The following is a 25,515-nucleotide window of genomic DNA, read 5'->3' as shown; positions in this document are numbered from 1 at the left end:
TAAAAAACTTATATAGGCATATAATATATCAAAATTTTCAGAAAAAGATTTTCTACACGGTGAACATTTTCCTAGCATTAGATAAAATACACACCAATTCTAATAGTTCAAAGAGTGCTAGTGGTCTAATAAAATCCAACTAAAATCATTTTAAAAATACCAAAATGATTTCAAATAAATTTTTCTCCAATTTTCTATTGTAGGGAATCATGTTACCCTAATTTCCATGTATTTTATTTTGGAGAAAAATAATTTGAATAAAACTCAAATAACTCCAAATTGAAAAATAAATTCAAAAGAACTTTGAATTTAATTCTTTGAAACTCCCAACTCATATTTCATATAGTTTGAAGAAGTCATTTTATCTTCGCTCGTGAAAATCATTGAGTTGCATAAAGTTTCAGAATTGGAAATATTCTCAAATGAAATTCAAATATTTTCAACACCCCATGTCATTTAAATAAATGGAAGAAGTCATGTCATCTTCTCTCTAGGGTTTTGTGATGAAAAAGTATTTGAATTCACGGGGAGCATAATGGCAAAAATGAAAATTTGGGAAAGTCCTTTTATTCCCTCTCGTTTAACTTTCAAAAAGTTTCGAATTTCACTCACTTTCAGTCAATCAATCAAACATTCAATCAAATCTATCTATTTATTATAACATTCCAAAATTTAGAATTTTGGGATGTTACATAAGTATGAGGAACTTGAAAGTCGCCATGAAACGCTCTCAACAACTCATGAAAAGCTTTCCTATGATTATCTTCAAAGGAAGCAAGAACTCGAGAAATTGAGAGCGGCTCATGAAGATCTTCAAAAGGAAAACGAGTCACTTCGCGCTGAACAGATCAGTCCCGCTTAGGAAGGATTTGAACCACCATGTCTAAAATGCCTTGAGCGTGATAACGCTACTTCTGTTGCTGAATGTTCTACTGCTGCTACTGTTGCAATATCTTCAACCGTTGATGTGGTAACTAACCCCTCTGCTGAGGATACCACTGCTATTGCTGATGAGAATGCTAGGTTGAAGACATTGCTTGAAACAGGGATGTACAAAAGTCTCAAAGGGCATCAGACACTATGTGATGTCCTCAAAAGGCAGATCCTGAACCGAAACCCCAGGAAAGAGGGTGTTGGGTTCGAAAGGAAAATGAATGCTGATGGCTCTTACTGGAGACCTGAGCAGTACCCCAAAACCACATGGGTTGCTGCAAAGGAACCTTCAGCGGATCCATCCACCCTATCTGGCTTCACTTGTGCTAATCCCATTGTTATTGATGAATCTGTTGATGCAAACTATAAACTATTTAAGAATCAGAATGGTGAAGTGTTTGCCAGGTTCATTGGTACTAACTGCAGGAATGGGCCGCCTATGAAGAAGGTCTGGGTGCTGAAAAGGTGTTTGGAGAATCTTCATGTGAATGTTGTGATGACACCACAAGTGAAGAAGACAAACCCCAGACCACAGGCTTCATGTGGTCCAAAGGCTTCATACAGACAGAGGACTCACCTGAGTCGCACTAACACAAATTTTTTGCAGGGAAACCTTACTTAGGCCTATGAATATGAGCGTGTTTCATCAAACTGCCATGTTCATAAGACCAAGAACTACTCTGCTTATTCTTATGAGTACTATTGTCCACCTGCAAGACTTTTTTCTAGGGCTCCAAAGCCAAAGTTCTCAGATGCTGCACTTAGACTCATTGCTTCGAAGCCACCCTTGAAGATGTGGGTGGCTAAGAAAGCTTAACTCTCTTTTGCAGGGAAAGGTATCCAGCCGAAAACCCAAATCATCTGAAGCTATTGCTGGGGACCTTAAACATCTTGTAGGGCGCAAGATCAAATGCCCAAATGGTCTTATTATGTACTTTGTTCCTGAGTCGCTTGCTACTTGCCCTATCGGTCCTAATCTCGATCTAAGCTTTAATAATCCACTGGTTCGTCAAATGTTTTTGCTTCACAATTCTCTTCGTGAAGCCTATCCCCCTAACTGCACTATAGGGTACGACACCAGCAGCTTCAGAATGGTTTATTGATAGTGGGTGTACCAATCACATGACTGGCAAATGAAGCCTTCTCATGGACTCAACCTTATGTCCATCTAACAAAAGTCACATCACATTTGCTGACACTGGTAAAAGCAAGGTATTGGGTCTAGGTAGAGTTGCAATCTCAAAGGATCAACACATGGATAAATTCATGCTTGTTGAATCCCTTGGTTTCAACTTAATGTCTGTCTCAATGCTTTGTGATTTAAACATGATTGTGATGTTTGGAAAATATTGTTGCCTTGTACTAATGGAATCTGACAAGTCTCTAGTGTTTGAAGGGTATCGGAAAGATGATTTGTATGTGGTAGATTTCTGAGCAGGACCACAACTTCTCGTATGTCTTCTAGCAAAAGCTTCTGAATGTTGGCTCTGGCATCGGAGGCTAGGGCATGCTAGCATGAGGAACCTCCACACCCTTGCAAGGAAGAAACATGTCATGGGCATCGAGGCCGTCAAGTTCAAGAAGGATCACTTATGCGGTGCCTGTGAAGCAGGAAAGATGACAAGGGCCAAGCATCCCTCGAAGACAATCATGACAACGACTCAACCCTTCGAACTGCTCCACATGGATCTTTTCGTTCCCACTCATTACTCAACTCTTACTACTACTGCTTGTCTCTATGGATTTGTCATTGTTGACGATTATTCAAGATATACTTGGGTGCATATAATCCTCTACAAGACTGAAGTGTAGGATGTCTTCAAACGCTTCGCCAATCGAGCAATGAACAACTATGGCGCCAAGATAAAGCACATCAAAAGTGACAATGGCACTGAATTCAAGAACACTGGCCTAGATACATATCTTGATACCTTAGGCATCACACATGAATTCTCAGCTCCGTACACGCCACAACAAAATGGCGTCGTCGAACGCAAGAACAGAACACTTATTGAGATGGCCCGGACGATGCTTGATGAATACAAGACTCCAAGAAAATTCTGGCCGGAAGCCATTGATATCGCATGCCATATCATCAACCATGTTTATCTTCACAAGCTTCTGAACAAGACATCCTATGAGCTCCTTACTGGCAAGAAGCCAAATGTCAGTTACTTCAGAGTATTTGGCGCCAGGTGCTGGATCAAGGATCCACATCACACTTCAAAATTTGCACCAAAAGCACATGAGGGTTTTATGCTTGGATATGGAAAGGATTCGCACTCCTACCGAGTCTTCAACCTTTTTCACTATAAAGTGGTTGAAACAGTGGATGTGCGGTTTGATGAGACGAACGGCTCACAAAGAGAGCACATGCCAAATGTGCTAGATGAAGTTCCATCCAGTGAATCAATCAAACTTATGGGAACTGGAGAAATCATACCGTCTGAAGCTCAGCCTGAAGAGGAACTTATCATCTCCGCACCTGATCAACCTGAAGACAATGCTCAGCCTGAAGACAATCCCTCTCACGATGACAATGATCAGCAAGAGCAAAATCTTCGTCCTGTACATCCTTGTGTTGCAAATGAAGTACAGATTGAGAGAATAATTGATAGCATCAATGCACCAGGTCCACTCACTCGTTCAAGGGCAACACAGCTAGCAAATTTCTGTGGGCATTTCACATTCGTCTCAATATCTGAACCCAAGAAAGTGGAAGAAGCCTTCATGGAACCTGAATGGATTCAAGCTATGCAAGAAGAGCTTCAGCAGTTTGAGCTGAATAATGTATGGGAACTGGTTAAGCGTCCTGATCCTCGCAAGCACAATATAATAGGCACGGAATGGATATATCGCAACAAGCAAGATGAGCATGGTCAAGTTGTCAGAAACAAAGCTTGTCTCGTTTCTCAAGGATACACTCAAGTTGAAGGGATTGACTTCGATGAAACATTTGCTCCTGTGGCTAGACTTGAAGCCATACGCATATTGCTGGCCTATGCAAATCATCATAACATACTTCTATATCAAATGTATGTGAAGAGCGCTTTTCTCAATGGCAAGATTGAAGAAGAATTGTATGTTGCACAACCGCCTGGATTTGAAGATCCAAAACATCCTGACATGGTGTACAAGCTCAACAAGGCACTGTATTGCCTCAAACAAGCCCCTCGGGCTTGGTATGACACACTCAAAGACTTCCTGAAGAGCAAAGGCTTCAAATCTGGTTCCCTCGACCCCACTCTCTTCACGAAGACATATGATGGTGAACTGTTTGTGTGCCAAATGTATGTGGATGACATTATCTTTGGCTGCACCAATCAGAAATACAGTGAAGAGTTTGGGTATATGATGCAAGAGCAATATCAGATGTCCATGATAGGTGAGCTGAAGTTCTTCCTTGGTCTTCAAATACGTCAGCAACGCAACGGTATCTTCATATCTCAAGAGAAGTACCTCAAAGATTGCCTGAAGAAATTTGGTATGCAAGACTGCAAAGGCTTCACGACTCCAATGCCAGCCAAAAATCATCTGGGTCCCAACGACAATGGTAAAGAGTTTGATCAAAAGGTATACCACTCCATGATTGGTTCTTTACTTTATCTATGTGCATCTAGGCCAGATATTATGCTTAGTGTTTGCATGTGTGCTCGATTCCAAGCGACACCAAAGGAATCGCATCACTTAGCTGTGAAGCGAATTCTTTGATATTTGGCTTACACCCCAACACTAGGATTATGGTATCCAAAGGGCTCAGAGTTTGATCTGGTTGGATTCTCGGATGCTGATTATGCTGGTGACAAGGTGGATCGCAAGTCTACATCAGGCACATGTCATTTTCTGGGACGATCACTTGTATGTTGGTCTTCAAAGAAGCAGAACTGTGTATCTCTCTCCACTGCTGAATCTGAATACATTGCTGCTGGATCTTGCTGCGCTCAGCTTCTGTGGATGAAGCAAACACTCAAAGACTATGGCATTCATATGAAGCAAGTGCCACTCTACTGCGACAACGAAAGCACCATCAAGATCGCCAACAACCCAGTTCAGCACTCGAAGACAAAGCACATTGAAATTCGTCATCACTTTCTCAGAGATCATGTTGTGAAGGAAGATATTGATATCATACACGTCAACACTGAAGAGCAATTGGCAGATATCTTCACCAAGCCCTTGGATGAGAAGAGATTTTGCAAGTTACGGTGTGAGCTAAATATCTTGGAATCCTCAAATGTCCTGTGATCAGGCACACATCCTAACACTTATGCATATTGATGACTTAGATGTGCAACACACGAAGTAAAGTATATCTTCAATCAATGAAGACATACATTCTAAGTGTGAATACATTAATGTGGAATTTGACTTCAGAGCGCCACGATAATTGTGCGCCGTGTTTGGGTCTAATACTTCCTATACGGCGGGTAATGCCACCACCAAATTCTTCTGTTTGAAGTGTTTTACCCATGTCGTTACATTTGCTATGTCTTCACATTTTGTTTGCCTTCATTCTCAACTTGTCTTCATGATTATCTTCACTATGTTGGTTTGATTGTCTTTCTCACATATATATATACATATACTAGTGTTCTGTCCTCTACATCATTCACTTATAGCTATGTCTTCTTGTTGAATCTTTTGAACTAAGTGAATGTGATCGGACCCTAACCACTCTATGCTTTCTATCTCAAACTCTATCTCTCCAAATCATATGCATTTTTTTGAAACTGTCGAATGTCTTCTCTGCGTCCTTGTCAGCAGAAGATACAGAGACAAACATTAAGTCCGCTTTCAATGCTAATTCCTTCACCTGAAACCCGGAGAAGTGGGAACGACCACCCAACAATCCATGCGTGCGTGGGAAGGTGGAACAACCTCCGATATGTTGCATGATGGCCACGTGTCCTTCAGATGTGAATCGCCAGGGGCACTTGTGTAATAACACTGTCTCGTCCCTGTCCCTATAAATACACGCCTCACCACAGTCATTATCCTTTCTTCCACTCTCGCACAAACCCTAGTGCCCCCGCTATCCCTCGACGACGCCGGTGACGAAGCGCTTAGCTGCCGCGACCTCTCCGACGCCGTCTTCACGCCGACCGTGGACATCGTCTTCTCCGCCGTCGCCGTAGGTGTCCTCCGTCGCCAAGTTAGGGCACGGACGATCCAACTGCTCGGCCTCCTCTCCCACTCCGTCTAGCAGTTCTTTGTGTGGTAAATAAAACTTCCTTTTTACGGCCCTTTTGATCCTATAGTTTCATCACTTTCTACCACAAGTAGTTTCTGTTCACACAAGTTGGATCTATTTCATACTGCATCTCATAATATGCCTAGTATGTTCACTTGTGCTTCACAAAGTAGTTAGATTCCTCACTTGTACTTATTTGTGGATTCGTACAAATCTGGAACCAACTCTCTATCTATGAGTGAATGTCTTCGCACTATGAGGTCAATGTCTTCTAAACTGATTTATCTTCAAAATCTTCTGAGAATGCATATAACCTCTTCCCCTTCCCTCGCACCTTAATGCTGTCACAGGTACATGTCCAGGGGAGAATCCCTTGGTTCTAATAGTCTGTATTCATTTGTAGAATTCTTACATCATCATATATATTCTCCTGAAGCCAGTTCCTGTTTGTCCAGCAAGCGAAAGCCTTTGAACGTGTTGAAGCCATTCAACTTGAAGTTCATGGCTGCAGAGAAATCAATAAGGAAGGGTGGCAGACAGCGTCGTGGGGGAATGTCAAGAGATTTTCCTGATGACCTCTCAGAGCTTTACAAGACAGATCCTGAAGAGGATTACAATCAGCGCAAGACCCGAATCCAATGGATTCGAAGATATTGGGCTGAACAATGGTTCAAGTACAGGTTTGTGACCCAGGAATATGCTGAGAAAAACGCCATCAAGCGACCATGGGGAGATATCCTATACAAAAATCTTCAACCCAGGTCCAGAGATGAAGCCATTGAACAAGGCTTCTATCCCTGCATGGTCCGTGGACCACAGCCTGCGGATGCACACCCATCGTCACTACTATGGTGTCGTGACGACAATCTGTTCAAGAGCAACTTCCAGTTTGCCAAGAATTCTGGCAAGCAAAACAAGAAGTCATGGGGACTTGACTTCAACCCTGGCCCTTCTGCTCCCCGTGCCGATGGCACCCGCGAAGCTGAACCCAATCTTGTTGGGCCCTTCTACAACCTGGAAGGTCTCATCACTCATATCAAGGTTCAAGGGATAGCCGTGGATGAGCCTGCAGATGATGCTGAATCTGATGAAGCGCCTGCACCGCTGAAGCCAAAGAAACTGAAGAATCCTAAAGCTTCAAAGCCTGCCTCAGCACCAAAAATCTCACGGACGAAGCCACTGGCTACTGCACCTCCTGAAGACAGTGTGCAGTCTGAAGATTTGTCACGCATCTCCAAGCCCTCTAGAGTAAAGATGCCTTTGCAACACACCAGCCAAGAACTGACTGCTGCTGCTATTCTGCGCAACGAAGCCATTGATCTATCCAGCGATGAAGATCTTTTGAAGATGACGCTCTTGAGCAACTGATCAAGAGCAAAGAAGAAGCAGAAATCTTCAATGATTTTCCTCTCTTTGACGTGGCAATCATCCACAACTTCATTGATGAGTGGTTTGACACGCCCAACCTCAGCTTTGAAGATCTGCAACTTCCAATTGGCCTCAGTGTCGCCTTCCATGGCGCCATTGCTTCAGAGCTAGCTCTAGCTCAGCTCATCGTTGAACTGAAGCAAAAGATCGACTTTGAGAAAGCTCAGTTCAAGAAGCACATGGCCAAGCTCAGCGTGCAAGAGGTCAAAAACTTCAAGATCATGTTGCACGAGCTCAAAGAAACCTTTCTCAAGAAGCATGGAGAAGCTCAAGGTTCTCGTGAGCGCATGAAGAGCCTGGCTGACAAGTGTGTGCAAGCCTACAATGAGGCTGAGAAGTGCAAGGCTCTTAGTCGTCCTGGCATCGATCCTAGGATGGCTGCAAAGAAGAAGAAGAAGCTAGCTGTGGCCGAACCCGACGTACCAAGGCAGGAAGCACATCCCATTGTCTTCCCAGCCAACATGACTGGCTCGAAGCCAAAGGTCAGGTCAACCGCTTCAGAACTGAAGAAGACGAGGACTGCTGAGGCTGAAGCCAGAAAGAGGAAACATCCTGAAGCCTCTGATGCTGCTCCCTCCAAGAAGAAGCGCAAGACCAAGAAGGATCGGGCTGCTCCCACAGAGCCCTTAGTTGTTGAACCTATCTCAATGGTTCGCCCTGCAACTACACACCAAGAGCGCCAACTGATTGTCCATGAGCCTGCTTCCACAGAGGCTCATGCAGCTGAAGACATTCCAGCAGTTGATCCCACCGCTGCTGAAGACATTGGTCACCATGACAATGTTGAAGATGATGTAGTTCTACCTCAGATCGAGCACCAACAGGTATCATCGCCTGTGCTTACGCACAACGAACTCATCAGCATTGGTCGTCCTCTGACGCCAATTGCTCAGGATGCATCATGGGCTGATCACCCACAACAACAAGTCACACCACCCCGGCAAGAAGAAGAAGATGACCTTGAGGCCCAGCCAACTCCATCTCCAAAGGCGTCGCCAGCGTTACGCAGGCTTCGCAAAGGACCAAGGTCTCAAGTCCTTCCTTCAAGCGTTCCAGAACGAGAAGTGCCTCACCAATCTGTTGCACGTCAAGTGTTTCCAGATGCCACTCCTACTGTGAATGTCTCCGAGTCTGAGGCTAAAGCTGCTGAAGACATTCCGGCTGCATCAGCCGACGACACACAAGAAGAAGAACGTGTCCCTACCCCCCCATTACTGAAGAAGCTGTTCTCGAGGAGAACGTGTCAGTGCCCGACCCTCCAGCTCATGAAGTGGAGGTTGAGAATCTTGAGGCTGCCACCCCCAACACAAATGAAGCCAATGACGTAGTCATGGCTGAAGCAAATGTGGAGCCTGCACCAATGCCAGAAGTCAATGAAGCCAATGATGCAACTGCTCCTGAAGCCTCTGTTGTGCAGCCCAACGCCTCTGCCACTGCTCCTATTCCTGCACCTGCTGCTGGTCCTCAGTTTGACTATCATGTTGAGCACAGGCCTCAGGTAGAGAAGCCAATGCCAAGGTTGCCCAGGTTTCCATGTCCTGCATCGGCAGCCGGATCTTTTAATGTCAACGGCTTCAAAGCAGACAACACCTTCTTCAACAGCGCCAAGAACCCCTACTCAAGGGAAAGAATATCTTCTGATCGGTTCTGGAGCTATCCACAGCGAAGTTATTACTCATGCATTCTGTACAATCAAGGTCGCATTTTCCCTTAGAAGCGTCTTGACACTGAAGCTATAACTGGTCTGCCTTGCTTGGAAGAAGCTCTGGATTTCTTCAAAGAGTCTGGATTGTTGCCTTTCGTCACCGACAAAGAGCACTGGAACGAAGAATTGCTGCTCCAATTCTATGCCACTCTTCACATTCGTGGCTACAATAGAGATCCGAAGACTTGGGTCCTTGAGTGGATGACCGGAAATGTTCATCACGAAGCCAAAGCCTTTGACATCATTGAGCTCACTGGTCTGCCCACTCCTGGAGATCTTTATGAACCTGGTTGTCAGCTTCACAGTGCAGCTATGGAGAGCATCTTTCAGAAACCTGAACCAAACATGAGTCAGATGCTTAGCATGATGAAGCCTTTGCCTCTAGATGTTGCATATCCTAAGGAGTTCTTTGTTGAAGACCTTGAGTATCTGCCACGCACTATCTATCACATTATAAGGCGAACTCTCTGGCCCATCAAAGGACATTCTCCACATGCAAAGCTGGAAGGTGCAATGAAGACTTTGGTCTTTTATATTCTTCATGGCAAATGCTTCAATGCACAAGACTTCTTCATCCGCCAACTTGCTGCATCAGGATCTGATCTTTTTGGCTTGAAGTTTTACGCTCCATGGATAATGCGGCTGATCAAACTACACTCAGCTGTCTCATATCAGCCCTCTGCTCGCAATCATCGGATCTTTCTGCCTGACGTTGATATGTCAGTTGAAGCCATCTATCCAGAGCTTGCCAAGGAGCCTCTCAGTCTTCAGAATGCTGAGCATCAAAGATTCTCTCAACACATTGAAGGAGTTGAAGCAATCACTCGTGTTTATCCTCTGGCTGGTACTACACATGCACCTCATCGTGCCCTCACTGAAGCCACTGAAAGCACCATTGCCCAACGGCCCAAGAAGCGATCTCGTGTTCTCAATGACTGAGAGCTTCTGGTTGCCCTTCATCAGAAATAGGATAGGCATCATGACTGGCTGAAGCGCCAAATGCAAAGCCTCTTGGTGGATGTAAACAGGATTCACAATCTTGCCACCAAGAATTCCTTTGTTACCCATGAAACCTGTCGACGTACATGGAAAGGACTGACACTTATGTGCTCTGAGGATGATCTTCAAGAGGATGGCTTCTCTGAACGCTTCAAGTTTGACTCCACACCTCCAAGAAGGACTGTGCTGCGACGAACTCCATCTCTTGAAGACTCTGAGTTCTCTTCCTCCGCAACAACTGTGAATGCCAGAGTGATCGATGACGAAGACGATGCTACTTCAGCGCCCCCTACTTCTGCATGCATCGACACTTCCCTGAGTTCGTCTGCACCGCCGAACAACACTGATGACCTTGCTGCTTCACCTACTCCTCATGGGAACGAGTAGATGCTCTATGTCTTCAAACCTTTTTGGTCCTTACTGACAAAAGGGGGAGAAGCATATGAGTTTGATAGTCTTCAAGCGGGTCCATATGGGCGGTTGCTTTATGTTTTGCCTAGTGTTTACAACTCTCGTTTTGATACATTTGGTTCTTTGAGTTGTAACACTTAAACTCGATGGTTGTCTGCTACTTATTTGCTATTCTGTGTGCGACGATAAATTCCGCACTTAGATCATTTTGCAGACGCCCATTTTTCATTTTTCATGTCATTATCTTCACATACTTTTCATGCATGATGAATTGTCATCATAAGTTGAAGAGGATCTCCAGAAGTACAACCTGCCATGTGCATTTGCATTCCAAAAGCAAATTACTTATATGCACATCTTTAGGGGAGCCCTTGCAACTTATGAAGACAATTCCCTATCCTTTACAATTTCACATATTATATTCCCCGTTGAAAACTTCAACTAGTTTGTCATCAATCACCAAAAAGGGGGAGATTGTAAGTGCATCTAGTGCCACCCCTAATTGGTTTTGGAGTATTGACGACAAACCTAGTTGAGGGACTAATGTGTTTGTGAGAATTGCAGGATAACACAGGTAGAAGTCCCTCATTGATTTGGTTTTCCTACCAGAGATGACCCCTAAAAATGTAAGAAGACATTGAAGACTAAGGTGGTATGTGAAGACATTCACATTGAAGACTATGACAATATAAGACATCGCATGAAGACTATGGAGCGCGAAGACTTAGATCTTTCGTTGTTCTTTTTCTTCTTTGTTGAGTCATAGGAACCACCATACTGTTAAGTGGGGTCCAAGAGAACCAGTCAGAATGACTGAAGTGATGCTTAACCAAAATCCTATGTCTTCAAGTGAAGACTATGAGAGCGAATCTTGTCCAGAGTTGGACAAGTCAGCTTTGCTTGTAGCCCAAGTAAAGTTTCCGTGTGTGTTTGCAATCTGACCGTTGGAACACGTGTCAGTTCCCTGGTGACCCAGGGTCATTTCGGACAAATAAGGTCGGGTTGCCTAGTGGCTATAAATAGCCCACCCCCTACAACCATAAACGGTTGGCTGCTCAGAGTTAGAGTACGGCTTTTGTCGTTTGAGAGCAACCCACCTCGAAGCCTTTGAGAGAGAATTCCTTGCGAGGATAAAGCCCTAAACACCCAGAGCCAAAGAGTGTCAGGCATCACTTAAGTCTTCTTGTGTGTGTGATCTGAAGACTTATTACACTTGAGGATTGTGAATCCTCCAGCCGGTTAGGCGTCGCATTCTGAGCATCCAAGAGTCATTGTGGATCGCCGGTGAACGAAGTCTGTGAAGGTTTGGAAGTCTACCTTGAAGACTTACCAGAGTGATTGGGCGAGGTCTGTGTGACCTTAGTTCAAGGGGAATACGGTGAGGACTGAGTGTCCTGAGCTGCGTGTTCAGGACTAGGTGTCCGGGACTATGTGTCCTCAGGTTTAAATACCTATCCGCCCTAACCAGACGTACAACTGTCACCGCAGTTGGAACTGGTCTACCAAACCTTTGTCTTCATCACGCACACTAGTTCTATCCTTCCCATCTCTTTACTTACAGTTGACTCTTGTGAAGTCAGTGCCTATTTGTATCGGTGTACTAGAGTAGGGGTACCCTAGTATCCCGAACTTGTGCACGGGCAGTCGCAGCATCCCGCGGCAAGGCTTGCCGGGTGACCGCCAAGATCCTCCGTGGTTCCTTTGGAGCCATTCAAGGACAAAGTATCCAAGTCAAGAAGACAAGGCCCCGGCAAGAGGAGCTTGCCGGGAAGGCTATCAAAAGCATCCCAAGACCCCGGTAAGAGGAGCTTGCTGGGAAGGCTATCAAAAGCATCCCAAGACCCCGGCAAGAGGAGCTTGCCAGGAAGGCCACCCAAGGCATTTCAAGGAACTTGCCGCAGCGCACCACGCGCCCCGGCAAGGCCCGGTGAGCGACAAGCTCCCGGACGCGACAAGACAACAACCGCGGCAAGGCGCTTGCCGCGGCAAGACACCACTGTGCCCGCGCTCCAGCACATCCACCAACGTGTCGCTCTGGGACCCCTCCAGGCGTACGTGGCGGAAGCCTGTGCAACTTGCGGTGTGCGGTGGCAAGCGGCGCTGACAAGTTTGCCATCGTGGCGAGCGGTGGCGCCCCTGACGGTTTCTTTTTGCACTGTTTAGGCGACACAGACGGGCATTTAAGGCCCTTGTCCCCTGCCGTCAGGGTTAGGTGTGATACACTGTAGCAGGTAGTTGTACCTACCGCAGCACCTTTCCGTTTTTACCCTTGCCTCCGTTGCCACCTGTCGGTGACCCCTTGAGCATATAAAAGGAGGCCCATGCGCAACGTAGAGGGGGTTAGCTGATTCGAACACTCACGCTCGGTCTCGTTAGCTGCTGAAGTGTACTGTAGCACTCCACGCTCCCGAGCAAGAAATCAATACAAACCACAAAGCAGGAGTAGGGTTTTACGTATCCGTGCGGCCCGAACCTGGGTAAATCGCTCGCGTGCATCGCCTCGATTTGCTCTTTGCACGACCTCCGCCCCCGCCGAACCGAAAGGGACCCGGTCCGCTGGTCCCATAGGTTCCCGTGGATCAGTACCCCGGCGCCAAATCGAGGTACCTATCCACCTATGTGCTGGAGCGTGGGCACAGTGGTGTCTTGCCGCGGCAAGCGCCTTGCCGCGGTTGTTGTCTTGTCGCGTCCGGGAGCTTGTCGCTCACCGGGCCTTGCCGGGGCGCGTGGTGCGCCGCGGCAAGTTTCTTGAAATGCCTTGGGTGGCCTTCCCGGCAAGCTCCTCTTGCCGGGGTCTTGGGATGCTTTTGATAGCCTTCCCGGCAAGCTCCTCTTGCCGGGGTCTTGGGATGCTTTTGATAGCCTTCCCGGCAAGCTCCTCTTGCCGGGGCCTTGTCTTCTTGACTTGGATACTTTGTCCTTGAATGGCTCCAAAGGAACCATGGAGGATCTGGGCGGTCACCCGGCAAGCCTTGCCGCGGGATGCTGCGACTGCCCGTGCACAAGTTCGGGATACTAGGGTACCCCTACTCTAGTACACCGACAGGAGCCCCCGGGCCTGGGCCATACACGGTGCCAAGCGTTGTTGGGTCAGGCCCAAAACAGGGCATGGGCACGCGCGGCCTAGGTTGCGCCATATCTCACTCCGTATCCACCGCCCCCCCCCCCCCCGAACGGCACGCGTTGAATGCGGCGTCGTGGGAGAGGTCGTGGGGGTTACTTTATTTGGAAATGCGGAACGTCCGCCCCCTCCCTCTTTATAAGCAGGGGAAACAGGGGCAATTCGCCCACTTGCCTGTTGCCGTTCCCAATCTCAGAAATCTCCGCCGCTCCCTCGCCTTCCCAAAGCAGAGAGAGAGAAAGAGCAGCGCTTTGCCCCCCATTGCCACCAGCTCCACCACGCCGTCGACCTCCTCCACTGCTTCCGCCATGGCTCCAAAAGCCGACAAGGGGAAGGCCGTGAAGTCGACCGAGGCGCAGCGGCTCGCGGCGCTGCGGAAGGAGCGGTCCGTCTTCCCCCCCAAGCTTGGCGCGAAGGAGCTGAGGGAGAACTATTACTTGTTCTGGTCGGCGGATACGTGCGCGCATCCGCGCACAAAGGTACTCCCTGCCGCCGCTTGGAAGAAGGCTCCGAATGGATACCCCTTCTTTGCTCTGTTCTTCTACTGCGGGCTCTGCCCGCCTTTCTCTGAATTCTTCTGCGACATCATGAATACCTACGGATTCCACCTCCTTGACTTCACCCCCAGCCGTTCTAACGATGGCAGTTTTCGCGCATCTCTGTGAAAACTTTGTCAGAGTCCTTCCCAACATTGCCCTCTTCCGCCACTTCTTCATACCCCGAGTAGAGAGAGGAGAGGCTCTATCCGGCGAAATCGCCTGGATCTCAAGGGCCGGCAATAAGGAGACCTATCTGGAGGGAGAATTCCGCAGCAAGTGGGAGGAGTGGAGGGCAGATTGGTGCTGGATTAACGAGGAGAGCCCGCAGCCATTCACCACCCGGCGCCGAACCCCAATAACCCGCGGCAGCGGTTGGAGTGACGTGGCCCCGAAGGACGACAAGCTGAAGATTGCTGTCACCAGGATCCTGCGCCTGAGGCTTGCCGGGCTTACTGTTGGCGCTGTTGGCGCAGACTTCCTTCGCCGCCGCATCGCCCCCCTGCAGGAACGGGGGAGGCCCACTTGGGAGTTCAAGAACGCGGCAGATATCATGAGGCTGCGGCCGGGCCTCAACTACAACTTCACAGTCCTGGAGCTCAACGCGATGCTGCAGGAACTGTTCAAGTATGACCCCCAACATCCCGAGGTGTTCAGGTTGCCGGGGGGCGTCGTTCCTTTATGCAACAACTCCTCGCTCGACCGCATCCGCGCAATGATGCCGGAGTGCGATTCGCACGGGATCGTGCCAACTTGGCAGGAGCCTGCAGACGAGGTCGTGCAGCAGTTCTTCGACGACTTGGTGGAAGTGCCGATCCGCGCCGACGAGAAGGACGGCCTCACCCGCGACACCACCGATGCAGAGATGGCGCTCATCGCCACTAGGCTGGAGGAGGCAGCGGCAGCCGCAGCCGCGGGTGAATTTGGGTTCACTATGGAGGAAGCAGATGCAGCAGAGGCGGCAAGCCGTGCCGAGCGAGGGGAGTCCGCCGGCAAGAAGGAGCTTGCCGGGCATGGCGCCGAGCCGAGAGAGCCCGCCAAGGACATGAGCGGCTCATTGGAAATCAACTCCTCTTCCACCTCGTCTTCAGACAGCCCACCAGAAGCAGAGCCTCCATCCCCACCAAGAAGGCATCTCCGCAAGGTCGGTGACGTGGCGGAGCGGCAAGCGGGTCAACAGTCGCCACGCCGTGTGACACGCTCCACCGCGGCAAACACCGTTGCCGCGGGAGCGCCTCATGCTGCGACGGCAACTAGAGCGGAGTCTGGCTGGACCACCGCTTCAGTTCCTGCTGCTGCTCACGCCGCGTCGACTGCCGGAGCGGGGTCGTCTCAGACCGCAGCCACTGCTCCCGCCAAGTGGCCAAGGGAAGCTTCTCCTCCGCCTCCTCGCGCCTGGCGCGCGCCGGGCTTCGACTTCTCCGCGTTAAGCTCCGACGAGGAAGAAGAAGAAGTGTAAGCTTCTCTTGTTGTACTTGCATTTCTTCAATTCTTGCTGTTGGTCTTGTTTCTCACTTGCTTTTCTTCTGAACTTGTTCCTTTTCAGGACTCTGGCCCAGAGAGCGGCAAAGAGAGCCAAGGTCTCGGTGATCGTCATCGAGGACGAGCCCACTGCGACAGCAGGTGGCGCGCCCAAGACAACCTTGCCGGACCCGGCGACTTTCCTCCAGGGCAGCCCCCAGCGTAAGTGTTTGATTTACTTTCTGCTGCGAGGCGTGCTTGGGTACTTGTCTTTGCTGATATTTGCTTGTTGACTTGCGTAGGAGCCGAGCAGCCCCACCAGGAGCCAAGGGAGAATTCCCCGACAAGGGAGAACTCTCCGGCAAGGGAGGGCTTCCCGGTAAGGGAGAAGTCTCCGGCAAGGGAGGGTTCTCCGACAAGGGACAGCACCAGCGGCCCCCCGACGGCGGAGACCACTACTGCAGAGCCTGGTGCAGGTACTCCTCTTGCTTCGAAACTTCCCTAGGGTTCTTCTTCTTTTGATCTTCTTGAGTTTTTGCTGGATTTTTCTTGACTCTTCCCCCCTTGCCGGCCGTCAGACCCATCTGCCGCGGAGCAGATGGAGACCGAGGTCGCCGCTGAGGACGTAGCCGGCGCGGGTGATCCCGCCGGCGCCGAGGCCGCCAAGGCTGGCGCCACGGCGACTGGCGAGGGATCTGGCGATCGTACTGACGGCCCAGAGGCCGCAGGAGCGCCAGGCGCTACACCGACCTCCGACCCGACCGCCGAAGCCGCAGCGCCAAGCACCGAGGAGCCCCAGCTGGGCGTTTACTTGAAGGCCGGCGAAGGCGTCTTCATCAACCTCCCCTGGGCGTCAAGCTCCAGGGCGCCGGTCGAGGGGGAGATCTTCGACGGAGAAGTGCTTGCCTCCGCTGGGTTGAAGCTGGTCGGCGCGCCAAGCAGCAGCAGCAACGAGCCCGAAGAAGAGCGGCTGCTGCGGAAGTTGATGTCGCTCTACCGCGCGCGGCAAGCCAAGCTGGAATCCCGCGAGGCTCTTGTCGCGAAGGCGGGAGCAGACATTGAAAGGCGCGCGGAGGAGCTCGGGGGTTTCCATCAGGAAGCCGTCCGATCCCTGGCGGAGGAGCGGGAGCAGCTCGCTGAAGCACAGAAGGCCTTCCTCCTCGAGAAGGCCGAAGTCGAAGAGCGGCAGCGACTTGCCTCTGTGAAGCTAGCCGCGGAGGAGGGCGAGCTGGCGCAGCGGAAGGTCAATCTCGACGCCCACGAGGAGGAGCTTGCCTCGCGCGAGGAAAAGCTGAGTGGAGCCCTCAAACAAGCAGAGGACGCCGCCGCCGCTGCCGAGGCCGCCAAGGAGGAGTTGAAGACGAAGGTGGCGCAGCTCGAAGCCGATCTCGCCAAGAAGGGCAGAGAGCTCAGCGTCGCCAAGGTCTCCAACGTGGATCTTGAGTTGAAGCTAACCACTTTGACCAAGACTCTAGACAGCGCCAAGAAGCGGGAGGCGGCCTTGAAGGAGGAAATCTAGGCCGACAAGGCGCTACTGGAGAGCGCTGCCGCCGCCCAGAACACCTTCAGGGACACTGTGATGCACTGGACGGAGAGTCTGGTGAACGCCGCCACAGATATCGACAAGGAGCTGGCGCAGCTGGGGATGGAAGATCTTGGGTATCCCTCCGACGACAACCTCCAACCCAGCACCAAGCTCGTCCTGTTCTTCAAGGGCGTGGCGACGGCCCTCCAGCGACTCCGGGAGAGGATCCCCAAGCAGCTGGCCGACGAATCGCGCAAGATCTGCGCGGGAGCTCTTCAGAAAGTGTTGATGAAGGTGGCCTTCCGCAATCCGGGCCTCCGCCTCACCAACATCCTCAGGACCTTGCCGCCGGAAGCTGATCTGGAGGAGCTCAAGGCCCTTGTCGCACCCATTGTGGACAAGGTGAGCGGGATCAAGAGGGTCGAAGGCGATCGCGTAGATTAGGCCGCCCATTTCTTCTTTCCTTGTCGATGTTTATCATATCATGAAAACAATCTATTAGAGCTGCGACAAGCTATCTTTGTAATATAGCTTTGTTTTATGGAATGACTGCAATGTTATTCCCTTTACTTGATCCCTCCCTTTGTATGTCTTTTAACCCTACGCTTTTAGGGAACTTGCCGATGCAGGCACCTTAGCCGTGAGCACTGAGTGCGGGACGTCAGCGGCCTGCCGGCGGTGCTGCTACCGGCAAGAAACCTTGTCGCGACTAGTTGCAGCTCTCTTAAGTTGCTGAGCGAACTCGAAACAAAGTAAGGGCGCTAGCGGCTCACTTAAGTTGCTGAGCGGACTCGAAACAAAGTAAGGGCGCTAGCAGCTCACTTAATTTGTTGAGCAGACTCGAAACAAAGTAAGGGCGCAACTAGCTACGAGTTGGTTCCTCCGCGCATAGGTTTTCCATACAAAGTGCGGTCGTTCAAGGGAGATAACTTAAAATTTTAAAAAATTTCATTGCTCAAACTTTGGCCACTTAGCTTTTCTGTTGTTTGCTTCCCGGCAAGGCGAAGCTTTCTTGAACGACGCCTGGTCCATACCATCGTCTTCTCCTTCCCCCCCGGCAAACTTGTGGGCGAGGGGAACCTTGCTTTCAAAAAGAAAAAAGAGACAATACAGATATGGGCCTTGACGACTCGTTATTGCTTACCGTGGAATAGGTGCTGCACAAAATGTCAGATCATATATGCCAAAAAATAGAAAGCATGAAATCGACAAAATGTGCGGGGCACATGAGTTTTACTTATGCACGGGGTCTGCGCCCGGCTTTGTACAAAGGATTACATGCAACAGCGGCAAGACTTGTACAAAAGGTGGTTGCCGGAACAGGTTCCGACAACCGCGCCTTACGGGTAAAACTTACGAAGATGCTCAATGTTCCAGGAGTTGCTCACCGGAATGCCATCTTCGGTCTCAAGGCGGACAGGGCCAGGCCTAGTGACTCGCTTCACCCGGTAAGGGCCTTCCCACTTCGGTGTCAACTTGTTGGAATTCTTGGCGGACTGAACGCACCGAAGAAGAAGGTCGCCTTCCTCGAGACTTCTGGCATTAACTTTGCGGCTATGGTAGCGGCGCAAAGCTTGCTGGTAGCGAGCAGCTCGCACAGCAGCCTGAAGACGGTCTTCCTCAAGGAGCAGCGCGTCATCTTGTCGCAGCTGCTCTTGCTCAAGCTCATCATAAGCGAGCACTCGAGGTGACCCGTATACGAGTTCCGTGGGGATAACTGCCTCTGCTCCATAGACTAGAGCGAAAGGTGTCTGACCAGTGGCTCGATTTGGCGTCATCCTGATCGACCAAAGAACCACCGGCAGCTCCTCGATCCAGTTTCTTCCGCACTTGTGCAGCCTGTCAAAAGTTCTGGTCTTGAGCCCACGCAGCACTTCAGCATTTGCCCTCTCCGCTGGACCGTTGCTTCTCGGGTGAGCAACAGAAGCGAAGCAGACCTTGGCGCCAAGATCTTGGATGTACTGCATGAAGGTGCGGCTCGTAAATTGTGTGCCGTTGTCGGTGATTATCTTGTTAGGGATCCCGAAACGGCAAACAATCGACCTGAAGAACTTGACTGTTGACTGTGCTGTCACCTTCCTCACTGGTTCCACTTCCGGACACTTTGTGAACTTGTCGATTGCAACGTACAAGTACTCAAAGCCCCCGACGGCTCGGGGAAGGGGCCGAGGATGTCGAGCCCCCAGACCGAAAATGGCCAGGATAAAGGGATCGTCTGGAGAGCTTGAGCTGGTTGGTGTATCTGCTTGGAATGGAACTGGCACGCTTCACACTTGGTTACTTGTGCAGTTGCATCCTGGAGGGCTGTTGGCCAGAAGAAACCTTGCCGGAATGCTTTGCCGACAAGTGCTCTTGCGCCAATGTGGTGACCACATATGCCTCCATGTATTTCTGCCAACAGCTTCTCCTTCTTCCCGGTGAATACACTTCAATTTCACTCCGTTGAGTCTTCTTCTGTACAGTGTCTTGTCGACAAACTGGTACATACTTGACTGTCGGGGAACTCTTTCCGCTTCTTCTTGCTCTTCGGGAAGCTCTCCTGTCTGAAGGAAACGGACAATCTGCTGCGCCCATGCTGGAGCTTGTGGCTCGACAACAAGGACTAAAGGCAAATCTGCTGCTGCGGGAACATCCGCTTCAACGGCAAGAACCTGTGGCCCTGCCGGAGCGTGACGTTCTCCGGCAAGCTTGCCGGAGCAAAACTTACCGGGAGCTTCTGCTTCAACGGAACAAACCCTGGGGTTTACCGGAGCAGACTGCTCCTCAGCGCTCTTGGCGTTGATCTTGAGGACTGCTGCGGGAACATCCGCTTCTACGGAAAGAACATGCGGCTCTGCCGGAGCGTGACGTTCCCCGGCAAGCTTGCCAGAGCAAAACTTGCCGGGAGCTTCTGCTTCAATGGAACAAACCCTAGGGCTTGCCGGAGCAAACTGCTCCGCAGCGCTCTTGGCGTTGATCTTGGGGACCTTCTTGGCGGCGGCTTCGGGAAGCTCTGCCGACAAATAGTCACCAGAAACCAACTTCCTCTTCTTGCTCTGTCCAGTCGATGGCGTTACGGACGGCTGATTCAGCTTGAGCACAAAGATCCCTGGTTCCACAGGTAACTTAAGTGCGGCGCACTTTGACAGGCCATCTGCAATGGCGTTCTGAGCTCTTGGAACATGTTCCATTTGTAGGCCGTCAAAGTGCTCTTCTAGCTTTCTCACTTCGTCGACATAAGCTTCCATGAACGGACTCTGATAACTCTTGTTTACTTGGCGGACGACAAGCTGTGAGTCACCCCTGACAATGAGCTTCTTGATCCCAAGGTCTGCCGCGATCCGGAGACCGGCAAGCAAGCCCTCATACTCTGCAGTATTGTTTGTTGCTTGCTCCTTGGGAAAGTGCATCTGGACTACGTACTTGAGGTGCTCTCCGGTGGGTGCGACAAGCAGCACACCAGCGCCGGCGCCTTGCAGCGAAAAGGCACCATCAAAGTACATCAGCCACTCTTTGCTTGCTTCCTTGTCGGGGATGCTCGTTTCTGGAATTTCTTCATCTGGTGTTGGCGTCCATTCTGCTATGAATTCTGCCAATGCTCTGCTCTGGATAGTTGAAGTGCTCTCAAACTTGAGGCCAAAGCTTGACAGTTCCAGTGCCCACTCAACAATCCTGCCTATCGCTTTTGGATTCTGCAGTATCCTCTTCAGTGGAAAGCGAGTGACAACTGTGATCTCATGTGCTTGGAAGTAATGGCGCAGCTTTCTCGAGGCCATGAGAAGGCCGAAAAGCAATTTCTACACGCCAGAGTACCTTGACCTAGCCCCCTGCAGAAGGGAGCTGACAAAGTAAACTGGGCGCTGCACCATTTTCTTCTGTATCTCTTCTCGCATCTGCGCAAATTTATCTTTGTCGGGACCAGAGCTTGTCGGGGGAGCGCCCTGCTTGTCGCTGGATGCGCTTGCCGTGGTTGCTGGCTCGTCGTCTGCCTCCCTCTCTGCTACTAACACAGCACTAACCACTTGATTGGTTGCCGCTATGTACAGCAGCAACTTCTCTTGTGGCTTAGGTGCGACAAGTATTGGAGGGGAGGACAGGTACCTGTTCAAGTCTTGCAGCGCAGCCTCCGCTTCCGGAGTCCATCTCATTGGACCTGTCTTTTTCAATAATTTGAAAAAGGGCAGGGCGCGCTCAGCAGACCTAGAGATAAACCTGCTGAGAGCAGCCACGCAACCGGCAAGTCTTTGTACATCCTTGACGCGCTTTGGTGCATCAATCTGCTCAATGGCCTTGATCTTGTCGGGATTGGCTTCAATTCCCCGTTGAGACACAAAGAACCCGAGAAGCTTGCCGGAGGGAACTCCAAACACACACTTTTCTGGGTTGAGCTTGAGGCTGATCTTGCACAGATTCGCAAAGGTCTCGTCTAAATCTTGAATCAGGGTTGCTCTGTCCTTGCTCTTGACCACTATATCATCCATGTATGCTTCCACATTTCTGTGTATTTGCGGCTCAAGAGCGACATGAACTACCCTTGCAAATGTTGAACCAGCATTTTTTAGTCCGAAAGGCATTCGTACGAAGCAATACGTGCCACATGGAGTAATAAATGCGGTCTTCTCCTCATCTTCTTCTGCCATGAAGATCTGATGGTATCCTGAGTATGCGTCAAGAAATGAAAGAAAATCACATCCGGCTGTGGAGTCAACAATCTGGTCAATGCGCGGCAAAGGAAATGGGTCTTTGGGACAAGCTTTGTTGACATCAGTAAAATCGATACAAAGTCTCCATTTCCCATTTGCCTTGCGCACGACTACAGGATTGGCCAGCCACGTAGGATGGAGCACTCCTCTGACAAGGACTGCTACTTCCAGCTTCTTGATCTCTTCTGCAATGAACTCTTGGCGCTCCACTGCTTGTTTCCTGACTTTCTGCTTGACGGGCCGCGCATGAGGACAAACGGCAAGGTGGTGCTCAATTACTTTCCTGGGGATGTCAGACGGTTGCCACGCAAACACGTCGACATTCGCCCGCAGGAAAGCAACGAGCGCGCTTTCCTATTTGGGGTCAAGAGTGGCACTGATGGTGAAGGTACCACCAGTGCTGTCCTCCTTGGCGGACACCTTCTTCGTCTCTGGTGGAGCTGCCTTCGTCTTCTTACACTTGCCGGTGGAGCTCGATGGTGCGTCCTCGACGGCAGCGCAGCACGCCCAAGAGGTGCGCTTGCCGGAGTGGGCATCAGAACTCTTGCCGGACATGGTCTTCTTCCCCCCGGGAGCTTCAGCGGCAAGTGACTTGTGATCTGCTGCGGCTGCTGCTTCCCGGTAGATCTTGTCAGCACAGATAAGTGCATCCTTCTTGTCGCCAGGGACAGAGATGACGCTTATCGGGCCTGGCATCTTCAGCATGTTGTATGCATAATGAGAGGCTTCCATGAACTTGGCGAGTGCTGGACGGCCAAGTATCCCATTGTAAGGCAATGGAATATCGGCAACGTCAAATGTGACCCTCTCAGTCCTGAAGTTCAGCTCGCTGCCAAATGTAACTGGCAACATGACCTTCCCCTTCGGCTTGCTCCTTCCCGGGTTGATTCCTTGGAATGTGCCGGTCTCTTCGAGCTCGCTGTCAGGGATTTGGAGTTTTTGGAGTACAGCAGAGGAGATCAGGTTCAAGCCGGCCCCGCCGTCAACTAGCATCTTGGTGACCTTGAGGTTGCGGATAGTTGGTGAAACCAACATCGGCAAACACCCGACCGCAGTTGTGCGATCAGGGTGGTCCTCAATGTCAAAGATGATAGGCGTGCTGGACCATTTCAGAAGTTTGCGCGATTCGACAGGTGGTTCCGCTGCATTGACTTCCCGCACCCACTGCTTGAGTTGGCGGTGTGAAGTATGCAGGGAAGCACCGCCGTCAACGCACAAGACCTCTGTGGCTTTCTGAAATTCCTGCTCACTGGTCTCAACATCATCCATGTCTTTGTCATCGTCGTCGTCTTCATCATTGTCGCGGCCGCGGGGAGGTCTATCTCCTTGTCGCTGCTTGGCCTTGCCGCGGCATCCTCCCCGGCCGGCACGCTTCTTGCCGGATTCTGCAGCACCTCCTTGGGCCCTCTCCTTGTCGCGTCGCTCGTACTCATCCTTTTTCTACTGGACAAGCTGCTCGACCTTCTTGCAGCTTTAGAGGTCATGGCCCTTGGTGTGGTGAATCTTGCAGTACTGCTTGTCGGAGCCGTCCTGCTTGTCGGCGACCGCCACAGCCTGGCAGTTGGCGCATGCGGCAATCTCCTTGCCGGAGCTACCAACCTTGGCCTGCTTGGCGCCACCTTCGTTGCCGGACTGCTCAACGACTAGCACCTCTTTGCCTTTCTTCTTCCTGTTCCGCCGCCGGTTCTTCTTTGCCGGGGCAGCATCCTCACTATCAGATCCTTCTGCTCCGGTCTTCTCTCCGGGGAGTTTCCTTCCTTCCTCAGCACGTGCACACTTGTCGGCCAGGGCGTACAGCTCACTGACGTCTCTGATCCTACACATCGCCATCTCCTCCCGCATCCTGCGGTTACGCACGTTCTGATGGAACGCGCTGATGACCGCGGCGGGGTGGACGTCTGGGATGTTATACTGTACACGGCTGAACCTCTAAATGTACTTGCGCAGGGGCTCTCCTTCCTTCTGGGCGAGCAGATGAAGGTCACTCTCTTGGCCATGAGGTTTGTGGCCGCCTGTAAAAGCGCCAACAAACTGATGGCACAGGTCTGCCCAGGAGGATATGGAGTTGTCCGGCAAGTGCATGAGCCAGGACCTGACGTTGGGCTTGAGCACCAACGGGAAGTAGTTGGCAAGGATCTTGTCGTCTTGCCCCCCGGCAGCCTGCACCGCAATGGTGTAGATGCTGAGGAACTCCGACGGATGCGTCTTGCCGTCGTACTTCTCTGGTACATCTGGTTTGAAATTCTTTGTGCTGGGCCACTGGACTTGCCGCAGCTCACGAGTGAACGCGGGGCAACCTACCGCGTACGGCAAGTCGCCTGGTTCCCCTGGCGCATGCATGTCAATAGAGGGCCCAGCGCGCTAGTCTGATTGACGCCGCGCTTCTCTTTGGCGCTCGATGCGAGTACGAGCGTCTTCTTGTTGTCGTTCTTGAAGAACTTGGCGCTGATCGCGACGAGCTCGCGGATCTGACGACGCGATGGAGTCGCTGTCGAGGTGGACCCGGCGAGTCGGCGATCTTGGCCTTCGGGGCGGAGAGTGCACAGTAGTTGCACCCCCACCAGTCTTGTTGTCTCCGGCTCGCGCCTGGCTGGCTTGCCGCGGCTGCGACGTGCTCGGCTGCCGTGGAGTGTCGCCGTTGGCGAAGCCGATGAGACTCTGGATGGTGGCCCTCCAATCGTAGATCTTGTCCGCCGTTGGAGGGTAGTCTAGGAGCAGTTGAGCTCGCGCCAAAGCTTCTGCCGAAGTGGCGGGTGGCGGTGGCGAACGGTGCGAGGAGCGGGATATGCTCAGACTTCTAACCACGTTAGAAGGACCAGTAGCCCGTCCAGGCGACCGTGCCTCGCTCGCACCAGCATGCTGGTGTGCATGGTGGTCTTGAGCGCTCCGAGATCCACCAGCTCGATCTTGGTCTAGCAAACGCATGGTACCGTGAGTACCATGACGCAGCCGGTCCCGCGTCTCCTGAGATGGGCGCGGTGCATGTACGGACGCGGAGGTCTTGGAGTGCGCCCGGTCGTTGTGGGAGCCGGCTACGTCGCCGGTGGGCAGCGCAGCCTTGTCCTTGGACCTGGCAGCACCGTGAGCTCCCTCGTCAACGAACGTTCTTCCGCCGGCGCCCGCCCCATCAGCCGTTTGCTCCGGCGATGGTGGGTTCGGCGCAGACGGAGCAGCTGCCTTCGAAATCTTCTTCTTCGGCGGCATGTTGATGAAGATGATGAAGATCTAGCTCGCGAGAACGCCGGATCTGGTTCACACAACTTTAACGCCCCCTACCTGGCGCGCCAAAGATGCCGGGGTACTGATCCACGGGCACCTATGGGACCGGCGGACCGGGTCCCTTTCGGTTCGGCGGGGGCGGAGGTCGTGCAAAGAGCAAATTGAGGCGATGCACGCGAGCGATTTACCCAGGTTCGGGCCGCACGGATGCGTAAAACCCTACTCCTGCTTTGTGGTTTGTATTGATTTCTTGCTCGGGAGCGTGGAGTGCTACAGTACACTTCAGCAGCTAACGAGACCGAGC

This window comes from Triticum urartu, chromosome 6A (genome assembly GCF_056163025.1).
Source record: "Triticum urartu cultivar PI428250 chromosome 6A, HENAU_Tu73, whole genome shotgun sequence".
In the NCBI taxonomy this organism is placed as follows: Eukaryota; Viridiplantae; Streptophyta; class Magnoliopsida; order Poales; family Poaceae; genus Triticum; species Triticum urartu.
This window is presented reverse-complemented; position numbering follows the sequence as displayed.